At 44.4% G+C, this 23,456-nt stretch overlaps 1 protein-coding gene across 2 annotated transcripts in view; it reads right to left on the bottom strand.

The window, feature by feature from the left end:
• The window catches only part of TRMT9B (tRNA methyltransferase 9B (putative)), a 55,655-nt gene extending 32,968 nt beyond the window's left edge, over window positions 1-22,687 (bottom strand). The window contains exons 1-2 of one of the 2 annotated variants that reach the window (XM_084758902.1): window positions 22,250-22,687; window positions 21,777-22,002 (exon numbers count right to left, since the gene is read on the bottom strand). The gene's annotated coding sequence lies outside the window, so the exon portion shown is untranslated. Of the gene's footprint in view, window positions 1-21,776 lie in introns of both variants that reach the window. The other variant, XM_084758901.1, reaches the window with a different exon arrangement.
• Between the last annotated feature and the right edge of the window lie 769 nt (window positions 22,688-23,456).

The raw sequence follows: 23,456 nt of genomic DNA, 5'->3' as shown, positions 1-23,456 counted from the left end.
TTACAGCAATGCTTGTTGGACATCTCTGCAGAAACAGGCTATAGAAGGGAAGGGGACAGAAGGAAATGTGTGGTGTTTTTCCTTAAGGAAAACATACTCAACATGTCCCCCCAAAGACTTCACTCCTGCCCCCCCACCAAAATGTCAAGGATTCAGTGTCTAAATGGACTTCTGTTTTTGAGTGGCCTATTATCCTCACAATCAAGTAGGTAGAAGAGAAAACCCGGTGGTGCAGTCGCTCCTCCACAGGTAATGGCTCCGTCTTCCTCGTGGTAACTAGATTATAATTCATTCTGATTTTACAGATGAGAGAAGAACAAGGAAATCAGATGTGAAATTTAAGGGAAACGGGAACAGAGTGACCAGCTTCTCCGAGGCATCCCTGCTGGTATCAATTTGGCAGAACTAGCTTCCCGTCTGTGCAGAGATCAAAGGATGAGATCTTACAACAGCAGCCCCGTAAGGAGAGGGTTCTAGTGCTCTCAACAGTGGTGGGAGACGTGATCATTCATCACTCGTTCATTTTGCTGTCATGATGGATGAATGGCCGCGCAGGGCTGGGGGATGGGAAATTGTTCTACAAAGAGATTTTAAATGCAGATCATGGTGGTTAACTGAAAAACAGCAAATGCACACACACACACACACACACACACGCACGCACGCACGCACGCACGCACGCACGCACGCACGCATGCACACACACACACCACGATTTCATACAGTGAAATTGAGGGGGAAGTATGAGACTCTGTTAGCATCTTTCACAAAATATATTATATAATACAATTAGCTCCAAAGCAGGCACTCAGGCTTTGGAGCTAAAGCTGATGATGTACTTGGGTCTCAGGAAGAGTCCTCGTGTGTACAAAGGATGGAAAACCTGTTCCTCTCTTGTGTGCCTCCCCAAGTCCATTTTTTTCCCTCAGCCTAAGGTTATCCCAGGAGTCCCCTTCTTTTATAGATTGTACAGTCCAGTGACATCTCAAGGGGACATTTGCTTAACCAGGAGAAGCTGACATCTCACTGAAATGTAGGACGCGAGTTATGGAGAGCACATGACAGAATAGCACGGCACACACACACAGAGGAATTTTAAAGCTCAGTGTTTGCTGGCAGCGTTACCACTCAGATGAAGGGAGAGGTTGACTCCCACAGATGGCGGGAGACCACGATTTCGGAAAGGAGAGTCCTTTCATAGTGAACAAAGGTTAGCTCTATGAAAAGGTAATTAAACCGTGTCTAATGTTTTTGTCTCGCTGGGGACTGACGACAACCTTTTCACAAACCAGCCCTGTCATAGAGAACTGAATTTTGGGACCAAGATAACTGCAACGCTCCCCCTGCGCCCCCCCCCCCCCGCCCCTCCCCACACCACCACTTCCATAGACCTGTGCTCTGAAGCTCACCCTGGTAGCCTTCCACTGTTAGCGCTGACAAAAATCGTTATAGTCCCCTAGCACTGCCACAGAAAGGCTGCCGTGGTTTGAGTCCAGCTTGGCCTCGGGCAGCTTTTCTCCTGACTCACCTGGCACATATATATGCTGACTTTGCTGCTGCCCCTGGCAGTAGATTAGCAGCAAGGCCTTGGTTTCAGTGAGATAAGAGTTTTATATCGGGATGTAAATCAAGGCATGGCTTTTCTCGTGAAGAAAAAATCTTGCTTTGACAAAGAAATAAAGGACTCATGTATGTTACGGTACAAGCCTCAGATTTAACAGCATTGCCTTCGCTCCTTTACTTACGGTGTTCTGAATAGTTAGTGTCTTCATGTTGTTTGTTACTTGTTTCCTCTCTGCTGCAGTTTCCTCCCCCGCGCACCCCCCTGCAGCCCCCACAGACCACTGCAGATACATAGTTGAGGCTGACCTTGAGCTACATTCTCTGTGGAGCTCTTCTGTCCTACAGATAAGCAATGTCTCTGATGCTCTTTATACCACACTATATTACTTTATCATACAGCTACACTTTGCTCCTGGTAACTCATAGCCCGCCCTTTGGTTCTACTGGCTGTCCAATAATAAAGCTGTAATTTTTCCCAACTGTATTTTCTATTGTGGAAAATCTCATGGTGTGCAAAACTGGTGAGATTGGGGGGCCATGTCTATCTCCTTAATCACCAAGCAGAGGAATTTCCCCACTCCCTGTTTCCTGGAGGGATAGTTTAGTGGGTTAAACTGTGGTCCTCCTAAGGACGTCCTCATCACCGGGACCTGCAAGAGCTGGTGTATTTGGAAATACATTTGTAGATGAACTTAAGGGCTTCAAGAAGAGATTATCCTCGTTATCCATGTCAAGCCTACATCCAAAGGCAAGGGTCCTTACAACACATGACAGAGAAGGAAGGACAGTGACGATGGGAAGCTGTAGTAGCAGGTAGGGTGTCTGGAGCCACTAGCACTGGTAGAGCAAGTGGGGGTTTGCTCTGGAATCTTCCACAGTGCCTGACCCTGCTGACAAAGTTGATTTAGGACATTTGGATTTCAGACCTCTGAACGAGGGAATTTATATTGGTTTAGCCTACCCAGTTTGTAGCTATATATTATAGCACCCCTAGAAATGAAATAGCGTGGCTTGGTCATGGGAACCTACATTCAGCTACTCAACACTCTTCTGCTTCCTACATAGGTTCCAGAGACTGAATTTGAGCCATGTGGCTGGCAAGACCAGTGCCCTTATGGCCCGAGCCAACTCCCTTGCCCATCTTAAATAATTTTTAAAAGCTATTCATTTATCTTAGTGTGTGTGTGTGTGTGTGTGTGTGTGTGTGTGTGTGTGTGTTTTCCTCATGTGTGTGTAGACCACATATGAGAAGTGCCTGCAGAGGCCAGAAGAGGGCATCAGATTCTCTGAAACTTGAATTATAGGTGGTTGTTAGCTCCCATGAGGTGCTGGAAACTGAATCCATGTCTTCGGCAAGAGAGGCAAGTGCTTTCAATTGCTGAACCAGACCTCTGAACGTGGATTTTTAACTGATTTCTAAAGCATTGGCAGCTGTACTCCAATCCACCACCTGAAATATGATAATTCTGAATAGCATCACTAACGACCCAGGAGTAAGCCGGTGGCTGCCAGCGGCTAAATCTAACTAATTTAACCACCCGTGGTTGTAGGAATAGGTGCCCACATGGAATAGGCCTTTTGGGGTCAGCGGTGCTCTCCCCAGGGAACGATGTGAAGGATTCAAGCAATTAAGGAGATGGTAAGGCATCTGAATAGCTTAAGAAGGAGAGAATTAAACTCTAATGACTAAGGTGCTAACCCAAGCTGTCAGCATGACTTCCTCAGCTACTGAAGTTGCACAGGGTTACTGAAGCTGAACAGAAACTCCTGGTGTGAACTTAGCAGTTCGTAAAGTGTGTGAACCTTCACACTTCGTAGTAGTTCGTGTGAGGTTCCAAGATTCAGGAGAAGAGCTGGACCTGAGCCTGTAGGGATGGGTGCCTTCCCTTGCCTGCTGAAGGACGGCCCTCACCTTGCAGACCCTCCTCTTCCCACATCAGAGGAGTTTGCTTATAAAGGAGAGACAAGCCCACCTATGCCATGCTTCCTCCAATTCTCACTGCCCCTAGATCTGTGGTCACCTTCCTGCATGCTTCGTAGGACGATTCCAAGGGCAAACCCAGAGTAACTACAGATGGTGGATGAGTGCTCCCCAACAGCTTAAAGCATCTTTTCCGAAGCACTTTGTTTTTCTCACCCACAGCTTCCAGAAGAAAGCAGTCGATGGTAAGTTCACGGGAGTCACTCTACTAATCTACTTGCATTTTTCATACCTTCTTCTATCTTCTAGAAGGAAGGAGATGAACTGTGCCATCCCATAAAGCCACTCACAGCCCTGCCCTGACTCTCATTTCCAAGAATGAAGAAGGTCCTCCTGTTTTCTTTCCTCTCTTCTCAGTCATCAGTTTTTCTCCTTGCTTTTAGATCCTTTCATCCATATAAAGTATGTTTCAATATCTCTGAAAAATGAACAGTTATTTCATGCGTGAACATAGATCACGCACGGTCCACTTTAAGCCTCATTTCACCACCCACCTCTTATGGCAAAGTTCTTAAATTAAGCTGCCTGTCTTGATGGCTTTCCTCTCCGCTGCTCTGCTGACTTCATGTTTATGATCACAAAACACCTGACAGTGTGAGGACTGAGGCTGTCATCCAGCACACTGGGTGGCAAGAAGAAAAAAAAGAAAAGAAAGAGGAAAAAAAGATAAAAAGAGGGTGAGAAGGGAGGGAAGAAAAGAACGAGAAGGAGGAAGGGAAGGGAGAGCCGACTCACTGCTCTTTTGCTGTGTCTATTTATTTATTTATTTATTGCTGGTTTTTAAAGACAGGGTTTCTCTGTGAAGCCTAGGCTGTCCTGGACTCCGCGTTGTAAACCAGGCTGGCCTTGAACTCACAGAGATCCACCTGGCTCTGCCCATCGAGTGCTGGGATCACAGGCGTGCGCCACCACACCCGTCTCTGTGTCCTCTTTTAAACAAGAGAACCTATGTGTCTGCTTGCTGGGTGTGTAGTGTCATCTCAGGCATGTTTCCCTTTGCTCCAGTTCCAAATCACTGCTTTTACTGCACACTGAGCAGCCACAAGCTACAACACTGACTCCTCCATTCTCACCAAAGTTGCCTTAGTATTAGAGAGTTTGTTTGCCAAGGTGTTATTTGGAGATGTGGACTTGCATGTACCTGGAAGTGGAATCCATGGGGAACATTCTGCTGCTGCTGCTGCTAAAAAAAAAAAAAAAGAAAGAAAGAAAGAAAGAAAGAAAGAAAGAAAGAAAAAAGACTAAGCAGAGACACATTTTTTTCCATGAACTTTCAGACAAGGGAACACTGTCCTGGTGGTGATGGTTGCATAGTTATGTGAATGTATGTAATACCACTGAAATGTGCATTTGGAAATGGTTAACATAGTAAGTTTTGTGGTTTTCCCCTTAGCCACAATAAAAAACAAAACTTTCAGTCGCTTCTGCAATTCCAGCTTAAGTAGTGTAGCCACCAGCCGCAGCACAGCAAGGGCTGCCTAACACCCTCAGGACCACACCTGTTATCAAATGAATGGTTTCCCTCTCTGAACTTTCCACTGCATTCGTTGCTTTGTGTTTGGAGGGCAGGGTTCTACACACAACATTTCTTCTTTGCCAGGTGACTCTGCCAACAGGGCACTCAGAAGAGGGCAAGAGTTAGAGAAGGGACCAGCTCCTCTCTGTTAGCTTCCTGTTCCTGCTGGGGGTTTCCCAGCAACAGTCCTACCACACAGCATTTGTTTCTAGGAGCAGTTGGTCAGTGTCTAGTTGTTTCCACTCTCCCAGACCCAGCTCTTTTATATGCCTAAGAGATACCACACCAGGCAACCGAGATCCTTTTTAAGAGATATGGCTCCAGTACACATCCTGGAACCAACCTCCCAGTAGGTTGAGTGCAGACTATTTGTGTGTGTGTGTGTGTGTGTGTGTGTGTGTGTGTGTGTGTGTGTGTGTCTTCTGACTTTGATCCCAGGGTAGTTAATGAACAGTATGGCTGCATATACATCTCCCAGTAAGTGGCTGGCATTGTTAAACACTTAACATTGATGCTAAACATTGCTAGACAGTGTCCAGTGCCTGCTGAAAGAGGAATGTATACACTTGATGCTCCTGTGAACGCCACAGTGGAGCTTTCTGGGCTGCCTGATCCAATGGGAGCCGAACACATGCTGAAGGGGTTCTCCTGGTCATCAGCCAGTATCTGGAGACACGGTGGTCTTAAGAGGCCTCCTAACCTAGCTGAATTTTGTTGTTGTTGTTTGAAACAGGGTTTCCTCTGTGTAGTCTTGCCTGTCCTGTACTTGCATAAACCAGCCTGGCCTGAAACTCACAGAGAACTGACTGAATTTCATAAACAACACCCAACCCTCAAGTTAGCAAACAAGAAATAGCTGTTTCATACTTTAGTCAGAAGTATCCAGTTCTTGGTGACAATGAAGACAGGATCGTCATAGTGTCTGTCACTGGACAGCAATGGTTTAGAAGAGAAATATCCATGTGGAGCAATTCCATCAGAAGGGCAGGCTATAGCTTCCTAGATTCACGGATCAGAGTCGGGAAGGTCTATGGACCTCGTTCCCTTCTGACATCATCCTTAGGCCACAATCCAGGGAGGCCACTTACTTCTACAGACTTCTGTAGGGTCCCCTGATGGAGATGACACTTAAAACCAGACCACTGCCTCATTCTTTGTGTGAATAGTGTATATTGTCCTCATAAAATTACATTCCTCGTTGTGTGAACCTGTGTGCCATGGTGTACGTGTGGAGGCCACAGGACAAGTTGTTGGGGGGAGGTTCAGCTTTCTCCTTCTGTTGTGTGGGGTCTGAGGATTGGTCTCAGGTCACAGGACCTGGCCAGCAAGCACCTTTACTGGCGAAGCCATCGAATCCATCAGTGCACATTACTGTGTTTTTGCAAAGCAGCCGAGCTGTAAGACTCCTCCGTACGTGAGGAACAACGGCAAAGTTAAACACGTTACAAGGCCTCGCACCCACTTTCTAAGCTCAGTCCCAGTTTCCACTGTCATCCTGTTGATTGTCACTTGGTCATACGAGGCTCTGAAAGCATTTACACCACAGCAATCCCTCATCCACTGGTGTTCGGTGGAGAAAGTGACTACTTTACAGGAAAACTGGAAAAGTGTGACGCTTTGCCAGTTTTAAAGCATTACTCTAACAAGGATGGCTGCATTGCTTAGAGTGCTTCAGTGGGGAAAACGTTAAAAGCAATCCAACGGCAGATACCTATGATTATCTAATGTCAACTGGAACAAGATGTCTTCTTCTGTCACTCTTAACACAAAGAGAATCTCACCACCCCTGTCGCCTGCCACCTTCCTGGGGTCTAAGGGGGCCGAGCCTTGTGTGGAAGCTGTAGAGTCAAGCAAGAGCGTGTGAACAGGGCTATGGGCAGCTTGTGAACAGACCAGAGGTCCCAAGGTCAACTCCCAGCTGCGTCATTTATTCCCACTGTGGGACACGTGATCCTAAGCCTTCAGTGATGTGTGTATGTGTATGTGTGTGTGTGTGTGTGTGTGTGTGTGTGTGTGTGTGTGTGTGTGTGTAAGAGAGAGAGAGAGAGAGAGAGAGAGAGAGAGAGAGAGAGAGAGAGAGAGATCACTTTTGTTCACTTTGTTATTTAACTGATCACAGACATCAGTGAAGATACCCAGAAAGAAAACAAAATATTAACTCTGCCAGAGAGAAGCAATATGTGAACACAAGACATTTCTGCTTCTCAGCCCAATCTTTCCTGTACTCTCAAAAAACTTATTTTAATGCTTATCCAGAATTCAAGTACCTAAATTTTCTCATGTCTCTGGAAAATGGGCAATTGGTGGGTGTAATGATGCTGAACACTATCAGGGCCCAGAATGTCTTTGGACTATAATCCATCATAAGGGAAAAAATGGGAAAGAACACCATAAAGTAAAAGAAATATAGTAATGAACACAAATAGGCCCAGTGCCCATCTCCAAAAGGTGATTCTTTGATGCACACACCAAAAGCGAGATGTTCTCTCGGCATCCACAAACTCTCATTTCTGTTCTTGTGGTGGTTTGGATGAGAATGGTCCCCCTAGGCTCATATATTTGAATACTTGGTTCTCTTTTAGTGAAACTCTTTCTTCTATAAGTTTCCTTGGCCATGGTGTCTTACCACAACAATGGAAAAGAAACTAAGGCAGCTCTTGTAAGTTAGAAGGTGTTGGCATGCACCAACCACTGTTTTAATCTGGAGTCCTTGCTAAATAAATAAGTGCTCAGTTTGATGTTTAGATCAGTTATAATAGAAGCTGTCACAATGTTTAATGATGGAAATGGCTGGGATGGATCTGTTTCAGTGCTGAGGTGTTATTTATTTTAATGACTTTCATAGAAAATTTTCTATTTATGTTACATAGCTTTGCTCTTCCTAAGTAGCTGATTAATACCATTTTTAAACTGAGGACAAATTATGACAGAGAGTTAGAGTGTAGTGATGCTTCCTAGGGCTTTCTTTACCTGTTTTGAATATAGTAATCTATTAGTATCTACAAGAATTATCCAAGAACTCTCACCTCGTGGGTGGCAAGACCTGCAGCATGCTCAATTGTCATTGACACATTGATCTGGAAGTGACGTATCACATATACACATCTTCCTGCAAGCATCACACCACCTCTAGATCCCTTATACCTAATATGATTTAAATGTTCAGCAAATAATTGTCCAATTGTATTGTTTAGAGAATAACAGCAAGGGAAAAATTGCATGCTCTTGTGTTTTTTCCCCCTCAAATAGTTTTGGTTCTTAGTGGGTTGATTCTGTGGATGCAGAACCATAGATAAAGGGATACCTTTGCTCCCGCTGAAGCCTGCTGTGATTTCTCAGCCTGTTGCATTGTCTATTTAATTGGCTACATTTCATCTGCTTTGGGCTGAACTTTGGCATAAGCCAAAAGATTTACAGGTAACAGAGGAGCGAGCTTTGGATAAGTGATCCTGGTGGTACCTATATTAACTGTTTACAGGCTGTGTTGGCTCTGTGCTGTGATGAGAAGATGAAGATGCTGGGGAAGGCTGGCCACACCTGTGACCCTGGGACATGACAGCCTTCTGCTCTTCACCTGGGCTCCCTGTCTCACTCTCACACTCTGAGTTCTTTCTTGTGCAGTGACATGAGCTCCATATGCCTGGGTCTTACCACTTGCTCCATTGTTTGCAGCAGCCCACAGCTGCTTTGTAACTATGAAAACCTCTGCAGTACCACAGGGGCATGACTGTTTACATCATGCAGACAGGCTTTCAATTCTGAGTAAGTGCTACAATTATGAAAGCTGCATAGAAGTAGGAAATAGGCCAGTTGAAAGGATGCTCTCATTTGCAGGCAGCTCGCATTGTATTTTACAAGAACGTGTTTGACATGTTAAGCCTTCCTGTGGCAGCAAATTGTCCTTCTCCTAGCAGCGGGAGTTATTAAGTTGGTGCCCAGAATAAGCCAGGCTGTTTTGGAAAGTTTAATTTTTTTTTTCACTTTCCATGCTGTTGCAGTTTATGACTGGGTTGGTTTCTTCGGAGATAAGCCCGTGTATAGTTGTACACAGTTTATTGTTTCAGATTGAAAGCCACAGGTGCAATTTTTAACTTTCAAGGGAAGCCATTATAATCTACTTTTCAAGCATATGAGACAGAATGGGTTCTAAATTTAAATCTTTAAAATAATCAAAGCGCCCAGCCCAGAGCTCCTAAGGCAGGAGAGATATGTTTCCCACAAATGGATGAAAACCCTACATAGAATTCAAGAGACCATCTGTTTTGCCTTATGCATGACTTATTTATTGTCAAGAAAGTGGAATATATGCCACAGACTGTGAGGTATGTTCATGTGCCAACCAGGTGGGGTAGGAAAGCATGGCTTTATAAGCAGTAAGATATTGTATTTTTGAAAATTCATTAAAAGTTAACAGGAGCAACCTGCAATGACTCGGTTCTCTCAACCTTCCTTAGGAAGTTCCATGTTCTGTGTTGACCACAAGGTCTTGTTTCATGGTCTGGTCAACTTGTCGTAACTGAGCTATTCCTAGGAGAAAAGCTGAGTCTAAAGAAGGTAGATGAATGAAAAACCAGTACTGATGCCAGGGGTGAGGTTCATGTATGCCGGAGAGGCCACCAGCACAGAAAACATGTATCTAGTTCCTAAGGACTAAGCATTGGATCCACAAGTACCCACTTTACCCAGCCATGGTTTAGTTTAAATGAACACAAAGCAGGAAGTACTCATGCACAGCCCTACTGTTTTAAGGAGTATTTGTTATCTATAAGAAAGATAAAATAGAAATCAGGTCAAGAAACAGCATATAGTTTGTCAACCGCTTTAAAAAAATGTTCAATTAATTTTCAGTTTCGCAGGTGAATGAATAAATTCTAAGATCGAGCAGTGGGATAATTTAAAAGGCAAAACTCTGAATTGAAAGGTTGGTTAAAAGCTTAGAAGAAGAAAGGAAACCTGCGATGGCTCAGCAGGGAGGAACACAAATGGCTCATGCAGAGGACCTCAGCTCAATTCTCAGCACCCACAACTGCCTGTGACTCCTGTCCCAGGGGCTCCAATATCCCTTTCTGGTCTCCGGGGGCACCTGCACTTACATGGTACATATACATACAAGCAGGCCACACATTTTTTTAAAAATTCAGAACTTTACAAACAATTGGCAGAATGCTTCTTGCCTACAGCAGAACTCAAGGCAAAGTGTGAAGTCCGTCTTCTTCAGTTGTGCCATTACCAGGATTTCTAGGACTGGCTGTATTTCAGAATCCACACCCACACTATCATAGTATGCTACACACAAACCCATTCTCCCTATGCCAGAGAAAATGCATCACTATAATGAGGATAAAAGGCTTTTGTGAGCACACACTACCATTACTTTCCCCAAACGCCTGCGTTTTAACAAGTAGAATAGACAGACTATCAGAAATGAGATCATAAATAAATAGCTTTGGCCGAGGAGCGGGGAGCCCTTTAGCTGTAGATAGCTCGACAGTTTTACTCACATCTTTCTACGTGTTCTGCATCCTTGTGGAGGTGTCTGTGTAGCTTCTTATGGGACGGGTGTAGAATACAGTTTTTCCCATGCTATGTAGGAACCACAATATTCCTTCCTCGTCAAACAAGAGCTCGCCCACAATCCTGCTAACTCGCCACAAAGGCTCAAAGCTTTCTACATATGAAGCGTGCAGAGAAGCCAGTCCAGGCCTGCAGCAGCACACAGGAGGGGCATGGTGACAGACAGCTTTGTAGCTCCCTGGCTTGCATTTTGTCTGGGTTCATGCCTACCAGTAAATGCTGTCTACGGGCTCCTCCCCAGGTGTTTAACCCAATGAAACTGCATGGCAAGGAGGGATTACCGTACCTAGAGAAGTCTGTGTGCAATCTCCTCACCTGCTAACTGTCTGTCTCTAAGACGCAGCGTCCCTTAGGAGACTTCTGCTGAGCACAGGACAGAGGCGCTACTAATGCCCTGATGTAGAGCTATGGTCTTAGGACTTGACATACTGTCATTCCAAACAGTACCTCATGCATCTTGATCTCTGACATCAAGAGAATTGCTAATTGTTAAACTCCATCTTATGAACTGCTCAAACTGCAAGCTTTCATTGGTGTGACAGGTTACAACTAATGGACCAGTGTTGATTCACTATTGCTAACCAATACCCATATTTGCTATCGTAGTATTTGCTCATTGTACGGTGCAATTCTGAGTTTTGTGTATCCACTACAGCAGTAACAGGAAGAAACTTAGGGCTCTAAATTTTCCTAAATACCTCCTATTCCACTCTCCCCTGTTCCCTCCACCTCTGCCAACCCTGATCACTTCACTCTGTCTATAGCTTTGCTTTTCCAAAATGTCAGTTAGTAGAACCGTGGCGTATTTATCCTTTTCAAACTGACTTCTTTCACTTAGCAATATGCATCTAAATTTCCTCCATGTCTTCATATAAGTCTTTCTTTTAAATATTTCATTGTATGAACATATCACAATTTGTATAACCATTCACCTAAGAGCACCTTAGTTTGCCTCCAACTGTTAGCAATTATGACTAAAGCTGCCATGCAGGTTTTCATGTACCTGCCCATTAATTTAATTTAAATTAATTTAATTTAATTTAAATCTTCACCAATACAACTATACTCACTGTGAGCAAGCATGAGGATGCTTTTCACCCAAGGCATCTGTAAGAAGCTCACTGGGCTTAGGATTTGCTTTATTACTTTATTTCATTTTATATGCCTGAGTGTTTTTCTTGCATATAAGTCTGGGCATTGTGTCTGGCATTCACAGAGGCCAGAAGAGGGCGGAACCTCTAGAAGTGGGATCACAGATGGCTATGAGCTGCCATATGGGTGTAGGAAATGAAATCTGGGTCCTCTGGAAAAGCAATGAGTACTCTTAACCTCTGAGCCATCTCTCCAGGCCTTTGTGCTTATTTTTGAAGATGACAACCTTGAAATATTATTTTGGAGTAACCCATAGCTTAGGCAGATGTATTTTCTGAAGTTAATTTGCTACAGATGGTCAAAAGCTTATCACATTACTTCAAGACTGCTTTCATAGATGCACACACTTTCCCTGTTACATTTATGCATAACCAACAGCGAATGGGGATGTAAAGTGGGAGAGTATCCCCTACCCATTGCCTGTGGCAGTTCCTCATTTGTTTCAGGCATGTCAGTATTACTCTGCAGGACTGTAGCTACCTAGTGAAATGGAATTACATACAATTCCAAAGAAGAATTATCCATTGATATTTGTACTCCATGAAGGAAGAGTTTGGTTGAGGTCAGCCATGCCAATGTTCCTGACAGTGGCCTTCTGCTATGTACTTCCATAGCTAATATTTAGAAGACTTTTATCTGTAACTAGAGGTGTCATCCAGGAAGAGCTAGTTTCCTTTCCTTTCAGCTTCCAGCAACAATTGTTTATCGTCCTTTCCCAGGAAATTCCTGGTCCCTGTTTCAGATATGTTCTTGATCACATGGAACATTCTGGTATTCTCCTGCTTCTTTGTACTCTTGAAGGCTGCTCACTTGCATGAAAACTCATATTCTAGATGGAATCCCTTTCTCCTAGCAGCATCTATGGTCTGTGCACTATGGTGGTTATGGCAGGAAAACCAGCTCCCTTCCTTGAGTGGGATAGAATGTGAGAGATACCATAAGTTCTGAACATAGATAGGTTTGTGAGGCATTTTCTTAATTAGTGATTGATAGGAGAAGGCCCAGCCCATTATGGGTGGTGCCATGCCTGAGCTGGTAGTCCTGAGTTCTTTAAAAAAAAAAAAAGCAGGATAAGCAAGCCAGTAAGCAACACCTCTCCGTGGCCTCTGCATCACTTTTTGCTTCTAGGTTCTTGTCCTGTTTAAGTCCCTGTGCTAGTTTCCTCCAATGATGGGCTACAATGTGGAAGTTAAATCAAAATAAGCCCTTTCCTCCCTAATGAGGACAATTATTTAGCCTTTTTTAAAAGTAGATTTTGATACACAGCATGGATGAGAGGTGTAGACAAATGATGGATGTCACAACACTGAATAAATACATTATGGGAAGTGAAATATGCCAGCCACAATGAGTCAAGTAAGTGTGTGAGTTGATTTTTGTAAGGTTCCTGGAGTAGTCAAACTTACAAGGACAAAAGCTACCAGGGGTTGGAGGTGGGGAGATGGAGAGCTTTCCAATAGACTTGATGTTCCTTTTTTGAGAAGGTGAAAAAGTTCTGGAGATGGGTGGTTGTGGCTGTTGTACAATGATGTGACTATAACCAAGAAACACTGTACATTAAAACTGGTTAAAACATTATGTTTTAGTTAGGACTAGTCTATAACATTTTGAAAAAAAAAAAGAACAGTGTGTGGGTATACAGTCATGTACAAGACTAAAGTCTTTTTTAACATAATATTTTTATTGATTCTTTTGGAATTTCACGTCATGAACCCCTTCACATTCACTTTCCATCCCTCCCAGATATGTCCCCCTCCAACCCTTGTGACCTCACCCCACCTCTGAAAAGGAGGAGGAAGAGGTGGAGGAGGAGGAGGAGGAAGAAGAAGAAAGAAAGAAAGAAAGAAATAAAGAAAGAAACAAAGAAAGAAGGCCAAGTCCAACTTATATTGTCCACTAGAGCATGAGCAAACTCCTGGTGGACATTCCCTTAAAGAAAACCGAGTCCTTCCCCACCCCACCAGAAGCCATCCAACGGGGAGAGCTACACTTCAGCATCCTTAAAAAGTTGTAAAAGGTTCTCTTTGATGGCTTTCTGTTTAGACAGTTACTTTTGGGTGGGGTGGAGTGAGATGGGAAGACTGGTTGTCACAGAAGCCTTCTATGTTTTTCTTTCTTCACTGTGAGTTTACAGTCACCAATACCATGGCAAGCAGCTTTCTTGCCTTTTATCATCAGCACAAGCACAGATCATGGGTTTTTAAATACGGTTTCTGGCAACAGCTCAGACCACAGACATAGTAAGTCTGAAGCTTGGGTCACCATGAACCTTGGCCACTCCAGGTTTGGTAGCACAGTCTTCATTTATGCTACTTTCCCCAGGTCAGTCATTCATAATGTCCCATTTGCTCTCAAAGGTGTCCTGGCTGAGACAACAAGTCATGGGGGTTATTTCTATATCTCCCTCTACAATATCTCACTGCTCTTCCAGAGAACATGAGCTCTGCTCCAAGCACCCACACTTGTAAGCACAAAACTACCTACTCCTCCAGCTCTGGGGAACCAATCTGGCCTCTGTGGGCACCTGCACGCACATGTCCCCCACACATGCCCACCCCCACATCAATAAAAATATAAATACACGGTCCTAGGCTACAGTTCCTGTGTTTGTTCCTCAGATCCCATTTCATTGCCAGGGCAAACATTCTTTGAGTTAGGAGTATTGCTGCAGCTCATTGCATCTTCTACCTCACCATGAGCAAACACAGCACCATCTCTTTGAGGAAACCATTGCTCTCCATACTTAAAAATAACACACTGCAATAGTTACTTTTCTCCTTGTTGGGATTCAGCTACCAGATGAGAAGGCATGGTGGGAAAGGCATGGATACAGGAACGTGAAGTGTAGGAGAGAAGCCAAAAAAGATAAATGCCCAGCTTACTTTCTTCTTGAATTCAGTCCAGGACCACAGCCCATCAGTGCCACCCACATTCATGGTAGGCCATCCCTCTTCAGTTAAGCCTTTCAAGAAACACCTATATGGACAGGCCCTGAGGTATGTTTCTATGGTGATGGTCTTAGTTAGGGGTTGTATTGCTGCAACAGAACACCATGACCACAACCAAGTTGGGGAGGAAAGGGTTTCTTTGGCTTACACATCATTGGTCATTATCAAAGGAGGTCAGGGGAGGATCCTGGAGTCAGGAGCTGATGCAGAGGCCATCGAGGAGCGCTGTTTACTGGCTTGCTCCTGACGGCTTGCTCAGCCTGCTTTCTTATAGCACCCAGGACCACCAGCCCAGGGGATGCACCACCCACAATGAGGCCCTCCCTCATCAACCACTAATTGAGAAAATAGCTGCATCTCATGGAGGCATTTCTTCAACTGAAGCTCCTTCCTCTCTGATGACTCTATCTTGTGGCAAGTTGACACAAAACCAGCCAGAACAGTGACCGCAAACCCAGGCAAGCTGACCATTGACATTAGCCACCATACACACTATCCCAGCACTTCCTTCCATCTATGCTGTAGATAGTGATCTCTCTCGAGAGTCTCTCTGAGTGTTACCACTCAGCAACAGTCTTATTTTTTAATAAGTTCTTACTGGCTGCTTCTGAAATCAGTGAACAAACACATCATTAAATGCTGGCTTTGATGGTTCTCCTCAAATATTTTACAAGATACGCAAATAAATAAATAAACCCCCAAGCCCACACATGCTCTCATTATTCATCACCCTTTCAATTTGGCACCCCAATGGCCTAACCAGGAGCAGTCCCACTTGGATGGCCTACACGGTATAATACTTAGCAAATAAAAGATGACTTTGATTTTCTTTTCTTACTTTTTAAACTGTTATGTCTATGACTAGTTGCCTGCATGCATGTGTATATACTATGCATGTACCTAGGCACCTCATGCTCGCGGAGGCCGGAAGAGAGCATAGGACCCTTTGGAGCTGCAGTTACAGGAGGTTGTGAGCTGTCCGGCGGGTTCTGGAAACTGAGGCTAGACCTTCTGCAAGAGCAACAACCACTTTTAATTGCTGAGTCATCTTTTCAGGTCCATTTGTGACTGTCAGTCCACAGCAGCAGTTTTAAAAACAACGTTCTATCCAAGTGGACTCAATATGTTTGGACAAGATAAGAACGTGTCACGCTTGCAGCCCAGAGAAAGAGAAATACAGAGATGTACTTGCAGCATTTACTCAACTATGAATTAAAGAGGGAAAACTGGGCAAGGAAGAGAAGCTGGCATTGGTGAGGCCATTCACATGTCAGGACAACAGAGGAATTTGTTGTATTTCCATATTCTATATCTATATACATATTGATATATGGATCAATATTTCCTATTCTCCCTTACAATTAATCAACTCATATTTAGAGTCAAACGGTGACACCGAAGAGACTATGAAATAAGTGGGATCCACGGACAACAGCTTAATGGCTTGAGATAGAAAACTTAAGGGGCAGGTATTTCTAGAACAGAGCACTGTTTTATATAGCTGTGTTCATTTTGATGGTGAGAGGTACAGTGGCTAAATTTTTGGTGCCATCACTACACCTAAAGAATACAGTCATATGATAGTAACATTTGTAATTCTGCATTTAAATGTTTTCATCAATTACTCGGGAAGATAATGAAATGATTCTCATCTTTTGAGACATAAAGTCCAATGCAAGATCCTACGTGCAAAGGACCAAGGAACTCATTGTGCCCTTCCTTCCGTTTGTTCTGGTCTTCTTTCCCAAGTTTCAGGGGCAAAGCGAAGATGACTTCATTCGATGATCAAGACTATTCCTAGATATCCTAATGCAATTTCTGAGCACAAACAAGGTCATAATTCACTAACAGAAGAGAAGGGATTTCAAAAAGGAAATCTGACAAATGCCAGGGCATGAAAGAAATGGCTGGAGTAAATTCAAGCATTTTTTTTTCAAATTTTGCTATCCAAGAAACAAGTCATTTCTGTCTTTGTCAGCTTTACAAAGAGCACTGTGGATGTTTCAGAGGAAAGAGTTATCAGAAACACAAGTTCACAGGTTATTTATCTATGGAATGAGCCAGCCAGCCTGAGACTAGGGCTTCTGAATGAACTCTGGTCCTCTGTTTTGTGGGTCATGGAATGCGTATAGTTGGCTTTGGTGGGGAGGACCATCTTAAAAACCATTTTCCTGGGACAAGGAAGATGCTTTCATCTGCAGTGGCTGCAGGGAAAGCAGGAAGGCTTCAGTCTGGATCCCCAGAGCTCATGTAAGAAGCCAGGCATCATGGCCTGTGCCTGCAACCCCAGCACTGGTTGAGAGAGACTAGAGAGCTGAGTGGATCCCTCAAGCTCATGGGCTAGCCAATGTGGCTGAATTGATGAGCTTCAGGTTCACAAAAGGGTCCTCTCTCAAAAAATGAGTGTGGACAACCATCAAGGAAAAAGAGCTAGCGTCAACCTCTGGCTTTTAACCCCTGCACACGTGCGCATGTGCAACACACACACACACACGTGCACACACTTGTACAAACACATGTACACATACGCACGTGTGCATGCATACGCGCACGCACACACACATCCACACTAGGAAGTGCATACACCAAACAAACAACATAAAAATACGCAGTTACATGTAAAACTTCGTTTTTGTGTTTAGATGTATAGTGACAGGTGCAGTAAGTTTTATTTACTTAATGCTTTTTCCCCCTAGGAATTTCAGCTCTACACCTTCTGTTTGAAACGGTGCTTGGTTACCAACTACTTTCTTTTCTCACATTTTTACAAAATATTATCCAAAGTCAACCTTGGCCTACTTTGGATTAAAGTATTCTATTTCTGACAGCTATATTTTAGATATGTATTAGACATGATGGTCTATCACAAAACCTTCATTCCTAACTTCTTCAACTGTTCATTCCATCATCTCTGAGGCTACACATCTGTAGACTACATTACCCAGAGTCCTTTGAAGGATGCAACACAGAGATTAGGTTCTACCAGAGAGAATGGCTGGAGAAGGAAGCAGAAAGTATCCAGGGATCCTATTGGCTGGCCTGCTTTTGGTGCTGGTCTCACTGTTCACTCCCTTGGTTTCTGGAGATGAAGTGTGCAGTATTGGAACACAGACATGATCAGGAAGTCGGCACCTGCGCTGGTCTCAGAATTCAGACAGCCACAATGAAGGCCCAGCCCCGGGGCTACTTTAGCCCAGCAGATAGCCAGGAATCCCATGCAGTTTACCAGCACCCCCCTCTCTCTCTTCAGTTAGCAACCTTCCACTCTAACTTTCTTGAGCACACTTCATTTCCACACTAAGCCCCTTTCTGCTTAAAGTAGCTGTGACAGTTTTCTGATTGTCACAAGAAAGGGAGCATTATATACACCAAGGGTAGGAAGGGTTTTGGGGAGAAAAAAATGAAAGGGGAAACGTGCCCACCTGACACACATTTGTGTGGTAGAGAACACGGCTACGAAGCAGACCAGGACTACCTAAATGAAAGGATGGAGTTGAAGTCAGAACATAATTATAAGAGGTGAGAAATAACCAAGAAAGGAAAGACAGAAGGAAAGAGATGAAGAACAAAAATAATCCACCTATGTGCAGAAGACGAGTAACCACAAGTCCTTCAGATGACTTTGACAGGAAGGTTTTCATGTTACCACTCTGTCCTTTCCTCTGAGAGACTAGAGCCTACCCCATGAAATTTCAAAATGAATCATGCCCTACAGGTCCTTAATGGATCCCCAGAATCAAGCTGTGTCTGTGTGACTGACAGAAACTATATCTACATTTCTCTCTCTCTCTCTCTCTCTCTCTCTCTCTCTCTCTCTCTCTCTCTCTCTCACACACACACACACACACACACACACACACATACACACATGCATACACACACACATAGTGCATTTTAACCAGACTCTGTTAATCTTAAAAAACTAAAGAAGATTAACCTAAGCTTTTTTTTTTTTTAGCATGGAGAAGAAGGTGCCAGGGGCAGACTAAGGGCTTGGCTTGGCATATGACAGCACCTGTGCTTGGTCACGCTTTCAGCCCTACATGGTCTCAAGGTCAGACCTCTAATGCAAAGCACTGGCAAATGAATTATGATAAATACTGTTTCATTTCAGATTAGCTTAAAGCTTGCAAATTCCCTTTTACAGTTTAATAGTATAATCTGAATAAAACAATCCCAAGGCAATATATCTACCTACAACAAGATATGTAGTCTACTAAGACTTCATAAAAGAAAAAAATTCTCTCGCAGGCCAGCCGTACTGTTCCTGCCTCCTTTGCACAGCTCCCGTCAAAGATATGCACGCTTTGGGCAGTCCTCCCAGCCCTGTTCTTTGGACAGTTACTGTTCAGTTTCTATTAAATGCTCTTCCTTCATATGTCTTGATGGACTGGCTTGGGAATTCCATTTAGTTGGTAGTTCTGTAGGCAACAAATTCAAGAGCAAATACTCCCTCCTAATCAACAGAGCAGCAACACCCCTGTGCAACTGCATGGGGTATCACTGCATCAACACACCCAGTTCCTTCCTCTTCTTTCCAGGATCTCCCTCCCTCCCTCCCTCCCTCCCTCCCTCCCTCTCTCTCTCTCTCTCTCTTTCTATATATGTGTGTGTGTGTGTGTGTGTGTGTGTGTGTGTGTGTGTGTGTACGCTTCAATGCCCACAGAGACCAGAAGGAGGTGTCCAATCTCTTGGACAGCTGGAATTACAGGCATTTATGAGCTGCCTGCTGTGCATGCTGGGATCTGACCTCTTGGTTCCCTGAAAGAGCAATAAGGGTTATTAACTGCTGAGCCATCTCTCCAGCACCTCTACACACTCTTTGTAACTGTTCACCATGTGCTAACAGTAGACTAAGCATTTTGCAACCATTATTCATCCACTCCCCATAACCACCTTCAGAAATCATTATGTGCATTTTACGTATGAGGAAAAGGCTTGAACTGGGCTCAAGAAGGCATTTTGGAAGTTTCTTTGGCATAGAAGTTGCCCCAATGAATGACATTCGCCCCCCACTTGAGCAGCTCTTATCAAAAGTTCTTATGCAAAATTCTCTCTCAGGCTATCTAGAGAAGTGAGTCACAAAAGCTAACAGACACCCAACTGGCACTTAGAATCACTGTTCCTTCAGGCTTCTCAGGGATGAAATTATGTCAGAGCTGAGCTCAGTTCAGCTTTAGTCCCTCCCGTCTCCCCTCAAACACATTTTCCAGTTCCCGTCATACTTTTATTGCTACTGTTTTTAGAACACTTTCTCATTCTTGTACAAGTGAAAACAGAGGAATGTACTGATGTCACTGACGGCCTAGTCTCCACAATTGGTTATGCCACAGGATAGTTTCAATGACTTGTTTGGTTCAAATCCTGCTTAGAAATCTTAGTCAGAACATTTAACATGGACTTTTCTCTGAACCTTAGCATGCTGTGTATTGCCAACTGTGTCGGGCGTGTGCCTATCAAAGCTGGGACAAAACCCTGATGGTCAGATACATCAAGCTTTGGAGCCCGGTTCTTAAAGAAGCATTGAGACTCCCACCCTTCAGAAATAAGCCCCGTTAGCACCTCTTGCTTACAGTCCTCTCAAAATTCAGTAAGATTTGGCTTTAGAAAAACAAACAAACAAACAAACACAAAAACAGAGATTTAAGGTTTCCTGGGAATCTACTGCTACCTGGACCCTACATTTAAAATCAGGTTAAGTTCTTAACTATGCACGCCAATCATTTTCAATGTCATCATCCCTTTGGTAAGTAAGTAAATTAAAATATAGATAGATAGGAAGTTAAATATATAAATATTTAAATGTAGATAAAAGCCTATCTTTATATATACATATAAATACAACATATTTGTATATTAATTATATAATTATGTTTATATATTTAAATATAAATAGGTGTAAATTTTATATGTCTATGTGTATTAAGGTCCCTGAACTACCTTCCTACCGTAGCTATGCTAGAACACACACTAAAGGGCAATCACTTCCAAAGAGCATCATTATAGTAACCAGATCTTTCTAGAAGTAGGGTTTCTTTTCAGTGAAGAAAAAGGAGCCTAGAGAGAGCTCCCTTTTCAAATGTGACCAAGGCATCGATAAAGCAGCAGCAGTTCATTGGATGCTTTCCTTAGTGATGAAATAGTTTATACTTTGTCGCGGCCTTCTCCAAGAAGAGCAGCAGGCATTCTTCCCCAGTCATCTTCATCCCCAGAGGACCCCCTCCCCCACCCACCCTCCATGCCTCAAAGGCACCTTTCACAACACCAGAGCTATTTACATTGCCATAGCCTACAGGCAGGGATTTTGATTTCTGAAAAGCCCAGAACTTTCCCTTCGCTGAACTTCAGTACAACTTAATCACTCATTTTCCAGAAGCAGAAAGATTAGACACCTTAATGGGCCACGTGAATAATAACGCTTTTATCTGGGAAATAAATGCCGGTCCTTACCAATCGTATTGGGAATAACCTTAATCTCCAAACGACGCAGATCTATTCTAGTCTTTTCCTGCACGAAATTTCCTATATGCATCTTAAAGAATTCATGCGCATCAACTAATATATAAAGAAAGGCTTGCCTTGGCGTTGTTTGCAGCCTTGCCTCTTTCTACGTGTTATTTATGTCAAAGAGCTCAAGTTAATGCAAAAAAAAAGCGTATGATGCAAAAAAGTCACACACAGAAGGCAAGTATCCCACCATCCTATTTTGACTTTTCTTCCAATAGACGACGGTATTTTCATCCTCGTCTTTGGAAACTTTCAGGCAGCAGAGTTATCTTAGTTCCCGCCTCCTGCTGGGCAGAAAAATTATTTCCCAAGTCACGGCTTTTAAAGGGAAAGCTACACGTGCGTCCGTAAACAAGAATTCGTCTTCACCTTTAAGCCTCTGAGCTCGTCCTCTCCTTGGGCTCTGAGAGCCTATTTATCTGCCCTGCCACCCGAAGTATGTCCTGCAAGGTCTGCTTTGGTCACGTCTCAAGTTTGCAAGGTAAACAGGTTCCCCCATGGTAACCGGGATGACCCAGGAAGACCAGGAACTCACCCAGGTGTGCAGACCCCCGGTACGCGGACAACACACCACGACCCCAGTGCAGAGGTGCAGAGGAGCCACAACTAGGGCAGCGGAGAAGCGGGTCGCCGTAAATGTCAGCACCGGGTCCCGGGCGATCTCTAGCGGGGAACGCAGCGGGAGGCTCTGGCGAGCTCTGGCAGGTAGCTTTTCAGCATCGCAGCCGGGGCTGTCCAGGATGCAACTTCCACACTTCGGCCTAGGAGCGTGAGAATGAAAGGAAAACGGGTGTGGGGGGCGACGGCGACGAGGTGAGCGGGAGCGCGCGCCGGACGGGAGTGCGCGCCCGGGCTGGAGAAGTTGGACCGCGGCCGAGAGGCCGTGCGCGCCCAGGCTCGCTTGTGGACCTCTTGCAGATCTGCACCGTAGAGCACCAGAGTGACAGCAATTTCGACTTCCCGCAGCCCCCGCCCAGCTCAGTCCCTGCCGCCCGGACCCGCCCTCACCTCTCCCTAGGCTGACAGCCTAGGAGTTGGCTCCCGGCAGCGCGGGCGCGCAGCTGAGCCCAGGCAGTGTGGCAGAGCTGTTCTGTCCCTTGCGGTCGCCGCGCCCGGACGTGCCACAGGAGAGAGCTGCGGTCGGGATGACCTTGCTGACCCCGGCCTCGTTCTTCTCCAGTCTCCCGCGGCGAGGCGGGTCCTAAGCCTGAGAGACCCTGCACCGGCGCACCTGGCGGGCCCTGCGCACAGCTCAGTACCTGTGGTGACACCCACGTGACCTCAAGCCTGTCTCTTCCCTTTAGAGCCTTACCAAAACATACTGTAAAGGGAATAATATCCCTACTGGGCATCTGGGCACGTGGGCTGACTCAGGATCAGAGGGATCAAGTCCAGGCTGTCACTACATTTTTTTTTTCCTGAGTCTCTCATTAAAAAGGCACGCTTGCTCAATCTTTTTTATGTTTTGCTAAAATGAGCAATTTAAAAGCCGCATGTGTCATAGTACAGGGTGGAATTAGAAGCGTTTGCCTAAAATGGACATAGATCATTGTTTCTGCAATGATAGTGTTAATTGCTTTCAGTGTCAAAGCTAATAACCTTCAACCCCTATTAGTAAACAACACAGTTACCAGCAGGGGTCTAGGTATTTAAGAAACAAACAAACAAAACATGTTCCCTACTCGAAGCCCAGCACATTCAGTAATGCTCTGCTGGCCTTTGGATAAGAATCCGATGTTGCTGAGTTGGGGTCCTATGGATGTTTGTGGGGCCCCAGCTACGGTCTCACAAAGACAATGTGCATTTATAATGCCACTAGGAGGGCTGCTAGAGATCATATAATTTAGTTCTGGAAGAGTGTTCTAGTACTCAGTCTACTGGGGTGGTGCAGGGAGAACCTCTGTTTGGACTTCTGTTGCAATTCACAACAACAACAACAACAACAGCGCCACCTTGTCCATTACAAAGGGGTGGGAAGTCTCACTAGCCAGTTTCCTGTCTTCTTGAATTTCATGGAAAGACAATCACCACTTGGTTTTCTTTCCATTTGAGTAATCTACTACTATGGTGAACAGAATTCATCTTAGGTACTGACACATCTTTTTTTTTTCTCATCTAACAGTGCACAGCAAAGCACATTTCAGTAGCAGATTGCTTGGTACATGGCAGGGGCCTAATAAATATCACACCATGAAAGAGAGAATGAGATATGCAG

The sequence above is a fragment of the Acomys minous genome (genome assembly GCF_964271855.1).
Source record: "Acomys minous genome assembly, chromosome: 15".
Lineage (NCBI taxonomy): Eukaryota > Metazoa > Chordata > Mammalia > Rodentia > Muridae > Acomys > Acomys minous.
The sequence above is the reverse complement of the archived record's forward strand: the minus strand, read 5'-3'. Positions and strand labels throughout refer to the sequence as shown.